The sequence below is a fragment of the Bufo bufo genome, chromosome 5, assembly GCF_905171765.1.
Source record: "Bufo bufo chromosome 5, aBufBuf1.1, whole genome shotgun sequence".
In the NCBI taxonomy this organism is placed as follows: Eukaryota; Metazoa; Chordata; class Amphibia; order Anura; family Bufonidae; genus Bufo; species Bufo bufo.
In genome coordinates this window covers 435,337,242-435,356,580 of record NC_053393.1, presented here as the reverse complement: position 1 = coordinate 435,356,580, position 19,339 = coordinate 435,337,242, and the positions used below count along the sequence as shown (strand labels likewise).

The 19,339-nt window shown below is 42.3% G+C and overlaps 1 protein-coding gene across 2 annotated transcripts in view; it reads right to left on the bottom strand.

The window, feature by feature from the left end:
• The window catches only part of KCNG2 (potassium voltage-gated channel modifier subfamily G member 2), a 249,301-nt gene that overhangs the window by 196,546 nt on the left and 33,416 nt on the right, over positions 1 to 19,339 (bottom strand). The gene's annotated exons all lie outside the window — the stretch shown is intronic.

The following is a 19,339-nucleotide window of genomic DNA, read 5'->3' as shown; positions in this document are numbered from 1 at the left end:
AGGGCTCACGCACACGAGTGTAATGGCTCAGTGCCCATGCTGCTGATCGCAAATAGTGGTCCATAATGCACGGACACTGGCTGTGTGCGTTCTCCGTTTGCGGATGCAGACCCAATGACGTCAATGGGTCCGCATCTGCAGCACGGAGTGCCCATAAATTGTGGACTGGCCGTTTACGGACTGCAATACCATTACACTGGTGTGAATGAGCCTTTGGTGGAATATTACATCTGTGAAACATGAATAAGCTTAATTAGTCATGCTACTTTTATAATTGATATCTGAGAGCACATAATGGGATAATGTAGTTTCACATTCTCAAAGTAGACAAAATCTGTCAAAGTGCTCAAAGTTATTGTGTAGTAACCTGCAAAAAGCAATGGACTAAAAGTACTTTACACTTGACAAACAGCAGCTCTGTATGGCTAGCCATGGGGAACAGCAATATGGGTAATATATATAATAATAACTATATAATATATAACCAATTTTTCCTCAATGATAGCTAAACCCTTAACAATCACCATGTAGTGTTTTTACAGCAGCCGTTTAAGGGACTTCTAATGTGCCGCCTTTTTACAGCTGCAATCCTGATGCCGAGGCTGTTCTGAACAGCTTTAGGCATCAGGGAACCAAATGGAGACCAATAAAGTCGGTCTCGGATCATTTGACCCCTTAGGCCCCTTTCACACAGGCGAGTATTCCGCGCGGATGCAATGCGGGAGGTGAACGCATTGCACCCGCACTGAATACCGACCCATTCATTTGTATGGGGCTGTTCACATGAGCGGTGATTTTCACGCATCACTTGTGCGTTGCGTGAAAATCGCAGCATGCTCCTCTTTGTGCGTTTTTCACGTAACGCATGCCCCATAGAAATTAATGGGGTTGCGTGAAAATCGCAAGCATCCGCAAGCAAGTGCGGATGTGGTGCGATTTTCACGCACGGTTGCTAGGAGACGATCGGGATGGAGACCCGATCATTATTATTTTCCCTTATAACATGGTTATAAAGGGAAAATAATAGCATTCTGAATACAGAATGCATAGTAAAACATCACTGGAGGGGTTAAAAAAATAATAATAATAATTTAACTCACCTTAGTCCACTTGATCGCATACCCGGCATCTCCTTCTATCTTCATCTGATCTCTGTGCAGCAATAGGACCTGTGGTGACGTCACTCCGGTCATCACATGATCCATCACATGATCTTTTACCATGGTGATGGATCATGTGAAGACCGGAATGACGTCACCAAAGGTCCTGTTGCTGCACAGAGATCAGATAAAGATAGAAGGAGATGCCGGGCTACGCGATCAAGTGTACTAAGAGGAGTTAAATTTTATTTATTTATTTTTTTAACCCCTCCAGCGCTATTTTACTATGCATTCTGTATTTAGAATGCTATTATTTCCCCTTATAACTATGTTATAAGGGGAAATAATACAATCTACAGAACACCGATCCCAAGCCCGAACTTCTGTGAAGAAGTTCGGGTTTGGGTACCAAACACGCGCGATTTTTCTCACGCGAGTGCAAAACGCATTACAATGTTTTGCACTCGTGCGGAAAAATCGCGGGTGTTCCCGTAACGCACCCGCACATTTTCCCGCAGCGCCCGTCTAAAAGAGGTCTTAGGTGCTGCGGTCAATCACTTCTATGGCATTGAAGGTGTTTGACAGAGGAAGGGGGCTCTCCGATAGCTTTTTCAGAAAGGCCCCAGGTTTGCCATCAGTATGGCTTAACAGTGATGGCTAACCTCCGGCACAACCAGCTGTGATGAAACTACGACTCCCAGCATGTTCCATTGTATGGACTTCTGAGAACAGCCAAGCAAGTGTGCATTTTGGGAGTTGTAGTTTTACCACAGCTGGAGGTTAGCCATCACAGGCCTAATACCTTGCCTGTCAGTGTATCAGTGACAAGCTGTAATGCTTCAAAATACCATGTATTTCAAAACATTATTAGTGATCAGATTCAGGTTCCTTAGGGAAACCAAACAAATAAAGCTATACAATAAAAAATAAAATAAAAATAAAAACTTCCCCCTCCCCCCCAGAAAAATAACCAAACAAACTTTTTTTCATTATTCTTTTTATTCACCTTAAAAATACATAATTGGTACTGCCGCACTGTAGCAACACATGGGGGAGATTTCTTAAGACTGCCGTGTGGTGTTTAAAAAGTCAAACACTGGGTCTGTAACTTTTTTTCGCCAGAAAAATGGGGTAGGAAGATGATAAATCTTCCAAATAAAGTTACTTTAAATGCAAAAAAAAAATTAAAAATGCAAAACACAATTGGGGAGATTTATAAAAACTGGTGCAAAGGGAAACTGGCTTAGTTGCCCGTAGTAACCAATCAAATTCCACATTTCTGTTTTCAGAGCTCCTTTGGAAAATGAAAGTATCAATCTGATTGGTTGCTAAGGCAACTAAGTCAGTTTTCACTGACCAGTTTTGATAAATTTCCCCCAATGTCTACTGTGCAGGTTTCTAACTATTTTCAGACTCAGCAGGCACGCAGGAAGGCAGTGAAAGGGGGAACTAAAGGCTTCTGCAAGACAAAGAAAAATTACACATTCTGATGATAAAATACATAAAAAGTACCATATATCAAAGGGGTTGTCCCACAAAAAATATTCTACAGTTTTCAAACCAGCACCTCGATATGAACACTTTTGTAATTCTATGTAAATAAAAATTTAGCATAGCCACTGAGTAATTGAATAAAATCTATCTGTATAGCACCACTTGCTGTTTTTTTTCTTATTTCTTTGTCCAGCTTACTGAGAAGGCCGCACATGCTCAGTTTCATCCTTCACTTGCCTCCTGAGCTGTGATAGGGAGAGCTGCAGCAAAATGGACCCCCCCCCCCGCCCTGAGCTGCAGCAGAAAAGACCATCCCCTTGAGCTGCCAGCTTGATCTAGATAAAGCAGAGTAAAGAATGTGGAGATCTCTGAATCCATGTGAGGTACAGGGCTGGTTCTAGCTTTGTTTGACAGAGATTGTCATGTACTATATAACGAATAATTAAAGAAAATTTCATTAGTCATGGGATAACGCCTTTAACATTTACTACTGATTTATGAAAAACATATGATAGATACAACTTAATTCATGCTATGTGCACGCTTCGCTCCCCTCGTTCTAGGGATTGCAGGAGTCTCAGTACTCAGACCCCCACCGATGTAAAATTCTGATACGTCTCTATGACCTATCAAATTTTTTTTGGAAACCTTTGAAAAAAGTAGTGACCCTTTAATAAATACTGATTACTCTAAAGGCTATGTACACTTTTGGGGGCATTTTTTAATTTATTATTGCACTGCATTATTGCAATTTTTTTCAGTTGATCTTTATTAAAAATTTGGAGCCCTTTTCTCTCTACATGGCTGAGTTTCTCTAGTAGCAGGATCTGAATTTTCACTGTTTTGTCAGACGGCTGCTTATCGCTGATCTCCTAAACACTCATTAAAGCTCAATTCTTATCTTACTGATAAGAATGTGGCTTAAATAAGTGGTTATGAGTTATTAGTAATTTAGAGAACAAAGTGAAAGTACCAATTACACAGCTAGACAAACAGTTAACCCTTTGTAACAGAAGGGTTGAATATTTTTAATAAAGACAAAATGAAAAAACATTTAACCCAAAATAAGTAAAATGCATAAAAAAAATTGCCCCCAAAGTTAAACATAGCCTTTAAGTAGCATATTGTGAAATAATGAGAGGAGCAATGGATCCATTTAAGAAATTGGTTAAAGGGGTTGTCTCAGTATATACACTTGCGGTGACCCATTGGTTCTCTGCTAAAGGGTTAATGCTCTTGTACACTATGGTTCACTTCTAAAGTTGGTTACTGAAATACTAACTGTGCACTATGCACTTCAAAATGTTGTGTATGGGAAAAAATTGTTAACTGGCAGTCCTCAGTAATAGTGGCTGCACATGTTAGTTTGAACTGGACGTCCCTCAAAGATTTATGGAAAAAAAAACAACAAGACAATTGCTCCGGGAGGCTGCCAAGAGACCTGCTGGAATTTCTGGCAAGTACTGGTTGTGTACTGCATGTGACAACAATCTCGTGTGTTCTTCATATGTCTGGGCTGTGGGTAGGGTGGAAAGATAGAAGCCTTTTCTTACCAAACATCCATGCCCAGCTATGTTTTGCCAAAACCTAAACCAAGTCCAAAAGCATGTGGGGAAATGTGTTATGGTCTCATGAGACCAAGATGAACTATTTGGCCATAATCCCAGAAGGTATGTTTGATGCAAATCCAACACTGAGCAGAACTGAAAGAACACCATACTCACGGTGAGGCATGACGGAGGCAGCATTAAGCTTTTGGGGTGATATTTTGAATCTGGAACTGGGGCTTTGGTCAAATTCCAAATATCAGTCAATGTTGGCACAAAACCTTTAGGCCTCTGCTAAAAAGCTAAAAAAGAAATTTCACCTTTCAGCATGACAACAGCCCAAAGCATACCTCCACATCAACAAAAGAATGGCTTCACCAGAAGAAGGTCAAAGTTTTGGAATGGACCAGCCAGAATCCCCTTGAAATCTGACAGATTTGGAGTGCTTCTACAAGGAACAGTGGGCAAAGATTGCCAAGTCAAGATGTGCCATGCTGATAGACTCCTACTCAAAAAGACTGAATTCTGACATAAATTTAAAGGGTAGTTCAACAAAGTATAAGCAAAAGGGTGTACATATTTATGCAACCAAATTATTTTACTTTTAAAGGAAATCTGTCACCAGGATAATTGCTATTAGCCTTAGCCTAATAGCACTTAGTACCTTATTTCCAGATGTGCCTTTGTTCCAGCAATAGATGTTTTTTATCCTCTGAAAATCCAGTTTATTTGGCATGCAAATTAGCCAGTAAGGTGTTCAGAGGGGCGTCACTCTTGCAGGAAGGAGCCCAGGCACGCCTCCTGCCACAATGTGTCCCCCCACCCCTCCTACATCACATTCAAGCCATAACTCTGCCCCCCTTTTCCCTGCTCCCAGCATGAAGGCTGGCTTGGGCACTAGCAGGAGGCGTGCCTGGGCTCCTTCCTGCAAGAATGACGCCCCCCTGGGCACCTTACTGGCTCATTTGCATACCAAATAAACTGGCTTTTCTGAGGATAAAAAACATCTATTGCTGGAACAAAGGCACATCTGGAAATAAGGTACTAAGTGCTATTAGGCTAAGGCTTTACTTCAATAGCGATTATCCTGGTGACAGATTTCCTTTAAATTTCCCCTCAGTTTTCATTTGAATTGCACTGATTATAGTGGACACTAACATGGAAAAAGTTCTGAAATGACTCTGGTCTTGGACAGATTTTTTTACATGAGAAAATTTGGCATTTTACCCAGGGACCTTGACATGGTATTCATCATAATAACTTCCGTACTTCAAAACATCTGATTTGAGAGATGGATTTATACATAGACATAACTTTTACTTTCTTATGTACTAGGAGATAAAATATGATTTGAAGGGAGTGTTCACTAATCATTCTGTAAAGTCATGTTCTGTATAACTGACCAGACAGAAAGAACAGTGAAGATTCTGAAGTCCAAAAACCCAGTGTGTGTCCAAATGAGAAGCAGATGGCACTATTATTAATCAATATTTGAAACTCATTAATAATTATATTTAGTCAGTAAACTGGGACAGATTGTCAAACTGCAGTAAAGTACAGTCATTATCTCAGGATTAATGTAAGTGATTTGCGTACACAATCTTGCTAAATGCCTTCTAAAAAAATACTTGAAAAATAAAAACAAGCAGAAGGTTGGACCATAAAGAACAGAACATGTCAGAACAGCAGGCCTGTCCATTAGGAAAACAGACAAAGTAGATGCTAATAAACATGTCTATGGATTTGATCCTTTGTAAATATTACATAGATTAGATGTTTCTAAGGAAAGATCACGGTTAAATGAAAGATGTATGTATATCTATCAGAATAATTTTGTGCTCTGCTTAAAAAAGATGACAGTTTGGCAAGTTTAAAGGGAACCTGTCATCAACGTTATGCTGTCCACATTAAGGGCAGCATAAAGTAGAGACAAATTAGTTGAGTTCAACGGTCTGTAATTTCGAAGTTAAAAGCAAGTGGCTACTGAGAACCAGCATCGCAATCATTGCAGACTGGGCCTGGAAAAGAGTCAAATCTACATGAGAAGAGTCATGGTTATTCATAAATTCCTGCTCTCCTGCCCACCTGCTGAGGACTGACCGTCTTCTACCTAATTTTCTCCCTTTCTCTCTAGGAGAGAACTGCCAATCATCAGCAGGTGGGAGGGGAGAACAGGAGAATATGAATAACCAGGACTCTTCTCATGTAGATTTGACTCTTTTCAAGGCCTGGGCTGCAATGGTTACGATGCTGGTTCTCAGCAACCACTTACTTTTAGCTCATGAGTGACACACCGCTGAGATCAGCATTTCTGTCACTAATTTATGTGGCAGTAAGGGAGGTCAGCATAAAGTTGATGACGGGTTTCCTTTAAAACAAACAATGCAAGACACAAATGCAAGTTATATAAATAGTCAGGTGCATTTCAATAAATTAGAATATCATCAAAAACGATTTCTTTCAGTAATTCTGAAAAAGTGAAACTCATATACAGTGGTCCCTCAAGTTACAATTAGGGGTGGGCGATATAAACTATATAAATCTGGCCAACGATAGAGATTTCGTTTTATATAGCCATATCGCAGAAGAACATGGCATGCGCCGCTCTCGGCACTCACCATGTTCTCCTGAGCCGACACAGTGGAGAAGGAGGGAGTCCCTCCCTCCCCACTGTGTGCGGCTGCCGCTGACCACCAATGAGAACAGACTAGTAGGAGGAGGGACTGTGGCCACTGCGCCACCAATGAGAACAGAGAGGAGGAGGAGGAGGGGAGGGACTGAATACAAACGTAGCCTGCATATGCCGGCCATATCCCATACCCGGCCTCTATTACTGCACACCGTGATCTGCCGCAATTAACCTCTCAGGTCCTGAGGGGTTAATTGCGGCGGATCACGACGCGCAGTAACAGAGGCCAGGTATGGGATATGGCCGGCACATGCAGGCTATGTTTGTATTCGGGCATATTAACTATATTCATTGGTGGCGCAGTGGCCACAGCCCCTCCCTTCTACTCCCCCTCTTCGAAGTATTATATTAATTGCGCCCCCCCCCCCTCCACACAATTAAATCATTGGTGGCAGTGGCCCCAGGGTGGCAGCTTCTGATCGGAGCCCCAGCAGTGTAAGCCTGGGGCTCCGATCGGTTACAATGGCAGCCAGGACGCTACCGAAGCCCTGGCTGCCATAGTCGGCTCCCTGCTGCCGTGTGTACTATGCACAGAGCAGCAGGGAGAGTGTGAAGTCCTATTCACCCTAATAGAGCTCTATTAGGGTTAATAGGACAAGGGTTCTAGCCCCTAAGGAGTCTAATAGTTATTAAATAAAAATAAAAAATAAAAAGTTTAACTCCTGAAATCTAGAATATATTGCGATATATATCGACATGCTTAAAAATATATTGCAATATAGATTTTAGGCCATATCGCCCACCCCTAGTTACAATGTTAGGCTACTTTCACACTAGCTTTCGGGTGTCCGCTCGTGCGCTCCGTTTGAAGGGGCTCACGAGCGGCCCCGAACGCATCCGTCTGGCCCCAATGCATTCTCAGTGGAGGCGGATCCACTGAGAATGCATCCGCCTGCCAGCGCTCAGCCTCCGCTCTGCTCAGTGAGCGGACACCTGAACGCTGCTTGCAGCGTTCGGGTGTCCGCCTGGCCGTGCGGAGGCGAGCGGATCCGTCCACACTTACAATGTAAGTCAATGGGGGCGGATCCGCTTGAAGATGACACTATATGGCTCAATCTTCAAGCGGATCCGTTCCCCATTGACTTTCAATGTAAAGTCTGAACGGATCCGCTCAGGCTACTTTCTGACTTAGAAAATTTTCTAAGTAATAATGCAGACGGATCCGTTCTGAACGGATGCAAACGTCTGCATTATCGGAGCAGATCCGTCTGATGAAACATCAGACGGATCCGCTCCGAACGCTAGTGTGAAAGTAGCCTTAATTGGTTCCAGGATGACCATTGCATCTTGAGCCTATAAGGCGAAGGAAAACCAGTGATTGGTTCCAAAGCCCTAAAATGTCATCCCAGAAAAAAAAAAAAATATATGAAGTTTTAAGAAAAATAAGCAGATAACCAAGACAGATAAAGCAAGCGTTTCTATATAACAGTCAGAGATAGATAATAAATGCTGTAAATTACTTTCTATGATAAGGGCAGGAGTTTCTTCAGGGTCTTGCATAGTACATACATAAACAGAAAAATAAAATTGAGTCGCTACTCAACTGGTATCCAAAGGAGCTGCTCATCCTGGCACAGACAGGGAGCAGTACAGAGTAGAGTTGCACTGGGTATGGAAGTATTGAAACCCAATCAATACTTTTAGACCCGGATCGATGTGATACTGGGTTTTACTATTTAACGATACTAGGCTGCACTGCTGCGCATCCTAGTATCAGTTAGAGAACATGGCACGCGCCGCTCTCAGCGCTCACCATGTTCCCCTCAGCCACTGTGACGCGGCTGACACTGCCACCAATGAGAACATTGTACTGAGGAGGAGGGGAGGGACTGTGGCCACTGCATCACCAATGAATGTAATTAACACATTAATTCAAGTGTAGGCTGTGGGTGACGGCAGCGGAAATTAACCCCCCAGGTGTCGCACCTGAGGGGTTAATTGACGGAGATCTGTCACAGGTGGTACGGGGAAGAAAGGACAACCAAAGGGAACCACAACAAAACAACAGACTAGGCCCCGAACCTAGGGAAAAGAGGTAACCTCCTAGCAATCCCTGAATATTTCTCCCTAAGCTGCTAACATGTGCAAATCTCAAAAGGTAGAAATGCACATGCACCGGAACCAGAGACTTCTGAAACACTGCACCAAACCCTCAGCTTAGGGAACAGGGAAAGAGGCAACTGGCTCCTTCAAAACTGAATGAGCTAGTGTCTCCCTGAGGCCTAGTCAGAACAGACACAACAGGAAAGGGAAAAGTACTTAGTTTGTGAAGCAACTGGAACAGGAGAACCACCACACAAGCAGAGTACTCCACAGAAGAGCTATTTGCCACAGGGAAACAAGTGAGAGGCGAACCATATAAAGAGCCACCTGACTGATAATGAGCAGCATCAGCGAAGGGGTGGAAACCTGTCAGCAACAATGAAAACAAAGATCTGTCAGATAGATTCCTAAATCTTCCGTCTATCTGAACTTCTAAGATCTCTCCCAAAACCGGCGGTGACAGGATCGCACCGCTTTGTCAGAGGCCGGGTATGTGATGCAGCTGGCACCCACAGCCTACACTTGAATTAATGTGTTAATTATATTCATTGGTGGCGCAGTGCGCCCCCCCCAACATTAGAATCATTGGTGGCGCAGTGGCCACAGGCGCCCCCCATTGTTATATTCATTGTTGGCAGTGATCACAGGGTCCTCTCCATTGGTGGTGCAGTGGCAGTTCCAATCGGAGCCCCAGCAGTGTAATTGCCGGGCTCTGATCGATTACCATGGCAGACAGGATGCTAGTGAAGCCCTGGCTGCCATGGTAAGCTCCCTGCTGCTGTGTGCACAAAGCCCAGGGCAGCAGGGACAGTTTAAAATCCGAATAACCTTAATAGAGCTCTATTAGGATGAATTGGACAAGGGTTCCAGACCCTAAGGGGGCTAATAGTTAGTAAATAAAAAAGTTTTAAAAAAAACCAAAACACCAAAATACTAAAGGTTTAAATGGCCCCTTTCCCAATTTTACATATAAAATGTATAAAACAATAAAAAAAAATACATATCGCCACGCCCGAAAAAGTGCGCACTATTAAAAAATATTTCCTATGTGGTGAACCAGGTGATTTTTCATTCATTTATTTATTTTTCGTTTTTTCCTCCCAAAACCATAACTTTTTTTTATTTTTTCATTCGGATAGCCATATGAGGGCTTATTTTTTACAGGACAAGATGCATTTTCTAATGGCACCATTTAAGGCTTTTATTCTCCAGGTCAGTATGATTACGGTGATACCAAATATGTTTGGTCATTTCACCTGCCAAAGAAAAATTGAATAAAAATCAAAACAACATTTTTACCGCATAGGGAACTCAGTAAAAACAAAACCCATATAACAATGACGGAACCGCATTTCTTTTCAATATCTCTCCATTTAGAATGTTTTTCCAGCTTCCCACTGCATCCTATGCAATATTAAGTGGTGCCCTTAAAAATTAAAGCTTGTTCCGCAAAAAAAGAAGCCCTTATACGGCTATGTGAGTGGAAAAATAAAAAAAGTTTATGGCTCCTGGAAGGAAGGGAGTAAAAAGCAAAAATGAAAATTCGCTGCATCACAGGTGCAGTGGTCATGTATCTCCTACCCCATCAACAGGATGTTGATTTTAGTGCAGCAAGCAGAGCCAGCCGTGGAGTGACGGAGACCGATACCAGCAGTGAGGACCAAGTAATTATGATAACCACCACGGGTTGGACGCTCTGAATAACCCCTTTAAAGATTAAAGGGCTTCTGTCAACCCCCATTGTGCAATTTTCATTAGCAGACATAAGCTATTTGCTAATGTCAGCTGAGTGCAATCATACATGTCCAAACTTTGTATGTGGCTTATTTCTTGTAAAAATCATACTTTTATCATATGCAAATTTCTTCACTACCAGCAAGTTGGGCGTGTACTTGCTGGTAGCCGCCGCATCTGCCGCTTCTAGACACCCCCATCTCCTCTTGATAGACAGGGCCAGCGAGCGCTCTCCTTCTCCCGCTGGCCCAGTCTGCTGCTGAATTCCCACGCCTGCGCCGTAACGTTCCTCAATCGGCGCAGGCGTTCTGAGTGAAGGACGCGCGCTTGCCAGCTCCTTCCTCAGTGCGCCTGCGCCGATTACGTCACACTACACCCGGAAGAGAAGACTGCTGGCATCAGCGATAATCGGCAGTCTTCTCTTCCGGGTGTAGTGTGACGTAATCGGTGCAGGTGCACTGAGGAAGGAGCTGGCAAGCGCGCGTCCTTCACTCAGTACGCCTGCGCCGATTGAGGAACGTTACAGCACAGGCGCGGGAATTCAGCAGCAGACGGGCAAGCAGGAGAGCACTCGCTGGCCCTGTCTACCAAGAGGAGACGGGGCGTGTCTAGAAGCGGCAGATGCGGCGGCTACCAGCAAGTACACGCCAAGCTTGCTGGTAGTGAAGAAATTTGCATATGATAAAAGTATGATTTTTACAAGAAATAAACCACAGACAAAAGGTAGGACATGTATGATTGCACTCAGCTGACATTAGCAAATAGCTAATGTCGGCTAATGAAAATTGCACAATGGGGTGTGACAGAAGCCTTTTAAAACTTGACAATTTTTCCATCCATCTGCAATTATTGTAATTTTAGCTCTCAAAAACGTAAATCATAAAATTCGTACAAAAAAATATATATTGCATCTCAATGGAAAAATTCTGTATTTCATACAGTATATGGTGCACAACACGTTTTGGAGATGCTATACAGTAAGACAACAGTGAGAATACCGCCTGGTAAGCCGGTCCCTGCTGAGCTAGTATCATCTGCTGAGTATAAGAAATCCTTGTATCCCCTTGCGGATCTGTGCCTTGTGTAATCGGTCTGTTCTAACACTTACCTTCACCCTGACACCTTGACATGTAATTATAAATGGGAGCAAATAACTATCTCTGCAAAGAAGCAAAACGCTAAATAGCGTGCTTCCCCCTAGAGATTGACTGCAGTGTAAATGAATATGTTGTGTTCAACATCAGTGGATGGATGTTTGTTAGATTCCAATTGATTGCTGTTTTTAAGGATGATAGCGACCGTGCTGTTAAAAGTAACAACAAATGTCAAACTCATGACCTGCTGGCTACATAAATTACAAGTGCAAAAAATGGCTTTTCAGATAAGTCTATGTACAGTAGTCCCCTGAAGACATGTAGATAAATGAGTACAGAATCTAAGGGATGAGAGCATGTTTCATCATAGTCAAAGCATTCTATTATTACCATGCATGATATAAACTGCGCAGACATTTAATCTTTCTGCCTTAGAAAATCTGATTTACACAAACTCAGGATAATATTAAATGGATTTTTTTTATGACGTGGTAATCAGACATGTGATTGGTGGACACGCCATCTCATGGCCCACCTCTCATCTTGGAAGTATTTGGTTCCTACTACATATAGGAGTGGAGAGGTAGCTGTGGACATATGGGGAACGTGAAGCTCCAGTGTCCCAATGCAAAATCTGCAAAAGGCCTCCTACCAACCACTACAGGTGGGTTCTTATGCAATAGAGGGGCCTTAGGCACCAGAGCCCAGGTGGCTCTGCATCCCTCAAGCTATGACCCTAGCTGTGGATGCAGAGTCATTATAATACAATGAAATGTCACTAGGACCGATCCTGAGAATGCGTTTTCTGTGCACAGCAGAACCCCAGCCATTCTGTGCAGAGAATTGCAGCACTTGTGGCCAGGCCACCGCTACGCAAGGAAAACATTTTCAGGATCATTCCTAGTGATATGGCAACACTTTGTAAGGGACCATATTTCTAGTTAGTTTGTATATTTTTTTCTATATGGCTATTCTATAGCCTAATTCAGACAGCAGGGATTTGTGCCTATATGCTGTCCAGACTGTATCCACTTAGCAAATATACCCATTAACATGAATGGTGCAGTTCACACTTCAGTTTTTCAGTGAGGACCTGTTTGTCTATGCAGAGAATCACCCAGCATGCACCATTCTAGTCCATTTTTCATCTAAGACACATTCATTCAAATGACTGGGTCTGGAAAAAAAAAAGTCTACGCACCTGAATGCCATATGAACATCCAGATGCGTCTGTTTTGCAGATAAAAATCTGAATGACTGTCTGAATCAGGCCTAAGGAGTGCAGGGAGTTCTATGCTGTCATTAAATTGATATTCCGGTCACAGAACTTTATCCTCTATCCACAGGATAGGCAATAACTATTAGACCGGTGGAGGACCTACTTTTGGGACAACCATCAATCAAAAGAACCTAGGCCCTGTACCCAGTGAAGTCCCCAGAAATGGATGAAGAGGCCAGTCGGAAATGCGCACCGCCACTCCATTCATTTCTATGGGATAGCCAAGTACAGCGCTCGGCTATCTCCAGAACTTTGAATAGGGGATACGTTTCTGTAACCGGAATACCCCTTTAAAGGGGTTATCCAATTTCTCAAAAACCCACCAAATGTTCCGGGCTCCTCACCGGTAATATACTTACCCCACTCTTGGCACCGCTCCTACTGCTTCTCCCTGCACACGGATGAAAACATCTGGTGTCAGGGCAGACCATGGCAGCCGTGGACAGGAACAAGCCTCCCTAGCATCGCAGGTGGTGATGCAAGAGAGGCTTGACCCCGTCCCCGTCTGCCATTGGCTGCTTTCTCCTCCCCCCCCCCCCCCAACACCAGAGAAGCAGCAGCAGCAGTGTGGGTGGGGTAAGTATATTAAGTAGATTACCAGTGAGGGGCCTGGCACATGTGGGGCTTTTTCGAAAAATTGGATAACCTCTTTTAAGGCCAATAACCTCTATTAAGGGTATTTTTAACCCAATATTCATGGGATACAATTCTATTTAGTATTTTTGGCTGCAACTCAATGCTCATAAAATTAAATGCTAAAATGTCATACTGATGTAGAAGTAATTACACAGAGTCTTAAAACTCTTGAATGGCAGGGAACAATAATGTCAATTTGAGTTTTTATTTTTTCAAGGTAATCGCATTCTTATAGTAGATGGAGGATTGGAATGCCAGGTCTATTCCTCGGTTGCTAGGCCTAGGTGAAGATGACCTAGACACTCTGCAGGACAAACATTAGATATTTGGGAAACCCCTCTTCCCCAGGTGTTAAAGACCTTTCACCACTCCTGACATGCCTGTTGTAATAGCTTCATGCATTCCCCGTGTAATAACAATTCTGGATCCTCTATTCTTATGTCTGTATGTTGTGCCGTTCTTTTATTATTTCTACTAGAAGTTATGACTGAATTACTACCAGTCTGCAGTAAGGAAACAGAGGGGGCCATTAGGGGTTAGGCTATGTTAGGGTGGATTACATAGTTACATACAATTAGAAAAAGAGGGCAGTGAGGCTAACAATCAGCTAAGATTCACAAATGTCCAGAAAAAGTGCAAATGCATATCTCCAAACTTGTACACATATATACACGCACATAGGACCTATTTCACATGTGAAAAATTGTCACAAGTATCCACAATTTTACTGGTATACACGTATGTATCCCCCAGAAGAAGGCATTCCAGCTGAAACGCGCATCGGGGTACGTGGCTCTCCTGAGTTTGGACAGTTTTTCATTTTATGGGTATGTAATTTCATAGTGTGAGGCTACTCTTTGCTCTGTAAACCAATGTCTTTGTGATGTAACTTAGTTATTCTTGTGTTTGTTGCATGGATCTGTTTATACACAGCTATTTAGGCGATATGTAGCTATGTTATGTCCCCTCAGGTGTAGTCAACCTTTTTATCTGATGTGATACATCACATATAAATTAACTTTTTACGTATTGTCTAATAAAGTATATGTATATTTTGCTACTATACCAGTCTAGCCTCAGTTTATCCTTTGTTCGTGTATACTCTGCAGTATAAACTGACATGCTGCAAATTTCAAATTCGCAATACTGCAACTTTTTTGTTGTGTTGTTTTTTTTATTCTGAAATTCTCATCCACTTTGCTGGTGCTGTACAACGCTGCGGATTTGCGGCACCAACATCTGCAATGGCAAATCCGCAGCTAATCCGTCACGTGTGAACCCAGCCTCAGTGGCTGTACTGGGGACAACAGTTTAGAAGCAAAAAATGTTTACTGAAGGCTTCAGCAAACTTTACAATAGAAATCCTATTTTTAATAAACTTGTACCACTAAAAAGAAAAACTTTAATAAAAAAATAAAAAAGTAGGAATCCTTTCTACTAGAAAAAGAAGCTGTAACCAAAAGATACCGACACCCCAACAGATTTTCCCTGTAGCACTGCCAGTACTTTCTCTGTCAGCATGTTTAGCCTGACAGTTCTCTCTATTTTTTAGAAGAATAAAGACTAGTCTCCTTTTCTAAAGGTATTTTCATGTAAATTATTTACCAGCCGCTGAATAAGTCTAATAACTATAGTTACCCATTTCGTACACCAGGTGCAGAGTAAGGTTTTATGCTGGAAGCAAAAGTAAACAGAATGCAAGGACGACTGATGCTGCACAATATTTTGTACGCCGCAAACCAACTCATTTTTTTTTGCAGCATTCACACCCTTTATATACAGTAACTGTCACCATATGCTTTTATTACATATAAACTATATCAGTGATGCCCAACCTTCAGCCTTCCAGATGTTGCAAAACTATAACTCCCAGCATGCCCTCATCATATCCTGCCTAGACTACTGCAACATCCTCCTCTGTGACCTTCCATCTAGCACGCTCACACCCCTCCAAATCTATCCTCAACTCTGCTGCCCGACTAATCCACCTCTCACCGTTACTCCTCTGCCTCTCCCCTCTGCCAATCCCTTCACTGGCTCCCCATTGCCCAGAGAATTCAGTTCAAAGTACTAACAAATACATACAAGGCCGTCGATAACCTGTCCCCTCCCTACATCTCTGAGCTACTTTCCCGATACACCCCCACACGCACTCTCCGATCCTCACAAGACCTCCTTCTCTCCTCTCCTCTTATCGCCTCTTCCCACAATCACCTCCAAGATTTCTCCCGTACATCTCCACACTCTGGAACTCGCTACCCCAACATATCAGACTCTCACCTACATTGGAATCCTTCAAAAGAAACCTGAAAACCAACCTCTTCAGACAAGCCTACAACCAGTGACCCTGCTGCCTCTATACAACCATAACCAACTTTAACCTCACCTACTGTGTCCTTCTCCCATACCATGTAGATTGTAAGCCCTCACGGGCAGGGCCCTCTCTCCTTCTGTACCAGTTTGTAACTCGTCTTGTTCATGCTTAGTGCAATTATGTATGTATACCTCTTCTCATATGTACAGCGCTATGGAATGAATGGCGCTTTAATAATAAATAATAATAATAGCTGTAGGCTGTCCAGGCATGATGGAAGTTGTAGTTTTGCAACAGCTGGAGGGCTGCAGGTTAGGCATCAGTGAACTATATGAAAGGATTACAGTTACCCTGCATCAGCGATGTCCAACTGGACATTTGTACCTCTCGTGCCAACTGTGCCACCCCAGGGGAAGGTAAATGTATATGGCTCACCTGCGTAAGATCCGGCAGTGACTGCTCTGCCAAACAATAAATAGAAGAGCTCTTTTTTCTCCTGTTATGGGAGCACTGGGGTTTCTTGTGTGCAGTATATGGTTATGTATCTAGGTTTCCTTGTTCATATATACTTCATTTTCCAAAACTACAAAGAGATCTCAGAAGATATTTGGAATTGCTGGTCATGAACACAGCTGTGTTGTTTTATACATGGCCCCTACCCCTTGAGCTAGCCATAGCAGAATGTGATGTCTTTTGATGACATCTATGGGGACATTTGAGCCCAGCACTTTTCTACATTAGGGCACATAAAAACAGCTGATCATGCCCACTGAGCCTTCTTGGGAACACTGGAGATCCCTCAAGTTACTGTCACAAATAAGAAAAGACTAAAACTTGTCAGAGGGACCCAGTCCTCTCCCACCAAGTCGACGAGTAGAGTGGATAGATGGCCACCTTATACGTATAGGTTCTTTTTGATTATTTTTTTCTGATGTATGTGCGCTACTAGCACTGATGTATACAGATCTCGTTTTTACTGTCCTTGTGATATCTAATGCTCCTATCTCTCATTTTGATCCACATGTATACTGTGACAGATGAGTTCCTTGACTGTCACCAAATCACATTTGCTGTCTACTATGTGGTATTTGGCATATTTAATAAAACTTTATTTTTAAATAAAAAATAAAAATACAGCATAAAAACTGATACATGACGACATCTATATACCGTACTCCAACCATGCAGGCAGTGGGCCACGATGGGATGAGGATGTTATTACTGCTTTACAGGAGATGGGCAAATAAAATGATAACGATCTAATAGTAGGGAGTAAGCAGCCATAACAATGCAATAAATATATGGAAACCTGCAATATACAGTGAAAATATTAGTGGAACATTTTTTTTTATCTTGGTTGTCAGTCCTAATTTGAAAAGTATGTCTCCTAAATTGTGCATCCTCTATTTTGGTGCGTAGACCTAACTTCCAAACAATGCAGTCCACGGCTGTGGTTTAAACAATTATCCAAGCACTTTGGGGGCCATTTGCTATACTGAAATACTCCTAAATTAGGTGTATTTCAGGCACAGATCTGCAACTTCGACCCGCTGATCCCATTTCTGAAATTGAGAGCGGAGACGGTCAGGATTAGGAAGCGGTCTTACATTTAGAACTGGTGGAGGATGTGCCAAAGTTAGAGAGGCCGGCACCTTTTCATTACTTCGGCGGATACACCGCCAACACATATATTGGGCAGACTAGATGGGCCAAATGGTTCTTATCTACAGACACATTCTATGTACGGAGCAGGAGCTCCATACTGTATTAGAATGTATTGACTTCGAAGAGCCAAAATTATTGCTTCGTGAAGTCCCGCGAGAATTCACGTAATAACTTTATAAATTAATTTGTACTGTAAAAAAAACATTTTCCGAACTCTAGTTCGGTTCCAATGTACCACTTGGAATGAAATCAGAGTTCGGGAAATGGTTTGTTACAGTACAAATTAATTTATGAAGTTATTACGCAAAGTCTCACGAGACCTCGCAAACCAATAACTTCGGCTCATCGAATCCAATACATTCTAATACTGTACGGAGTTCCTGCTCTGTACAGTATTGGAACGAAGTTTTATGCGAAGTCGATTCGCTCATCCCTAATCATAATAACTGAAAAGCAGAGCAGAGAGGAGGAGGAGGGAGCTGTTTACCTCAGTGTTGTGAAGTAACTTGTCCTCCTGTGTGATTAGGACAAGTTTTGTGTGTACTGGTAGGACAGCGGCCATTTTGTTTCCCCTGATGATTGCTCCCCCGACAAATCGAGCCATAATAAATAATGAAAGGTATTTGGAAGTATATTTATTATAAAGTAATATTTAAGTATTTTCATTTTCTTAATTCCCGGAGAATCCCTTTAAGGGTCCTTTTACACAGAATTCTGCCCAGTAATGAATGCTGATAATATTGACTTGCGCCTGTTTAAGGACTGTTAAACAAGCATGTGATTGCCCCTCATTTACACAATATAGTTTGTATGCTGACGAAGATCTAATCGGCAGGCTTTTAACATGGGCAAATGATCAGGAACAAATGTTCTTTTCAGCCAATAATCGGCATATAAAAAGACCCTTAAAAGTGTAATCCAGAAAAAGATATTTATGACTTATCCTCAGGATAGGTCATCAGTATCAGATCTGAGAGGGTGTGACACCTGGGACCCCCGCCGATCAGCTGTTAGAAGAGGTCTTGAGCGCTGCAGCCTCTTCCCAAGCCAGTGACATCACTGTACATTGGTCACATGGCCTAGTTGCATCTCAGCCCTACTCATATCAATGGGGATGAGCTGCAATACCAAACACTTCCACTATACAATGTACGGCGCTGTCCTTGAAATAGTGTCGGGAGCCTGTGGCTCCCTGAAACAGCTGATCAGCAGCATGCCAGGACTTGGACCCCCACTGATGTGATATCTTGAGAATAAGTCACTCTTTTCCAGGATAACACCTTTAATAATAAGAATTAATCAACTTTTATGCAATATTAATGAAAAATTACATTTTGACACAAACTTGCATGAAGTGCTGAGTGGAATTTTGACCAGGAGTGTGCTTTCTGAAAATATATGGTTATGAGAGGATATGATTTTTTTATTTTGGAATTTAGGTTTTTATTTGTACATGTCAAAACTGCAAAATTGTTTTGTATGAAAATTGTCCTGGCTACCAGAAGTACAAAATGTTCAAACATTACTAGCAGTGAAAGGGTTCAAGTGGTTATAAACTTTTTTATAAAGGTGCTAAGCCGTAACATATGAAAATAAGTTACTGTACTCTCATACTTTATTTTTATTTCTCAGCTATATGAGGGCAGTCAGCGGTGCAAACAAGAATCTCATTGCTTACTAAAGCCATACATCAGCATATCTAGTACACATGCTAGGAGAAAGTGTGGTGGCAAAGAAACGATAA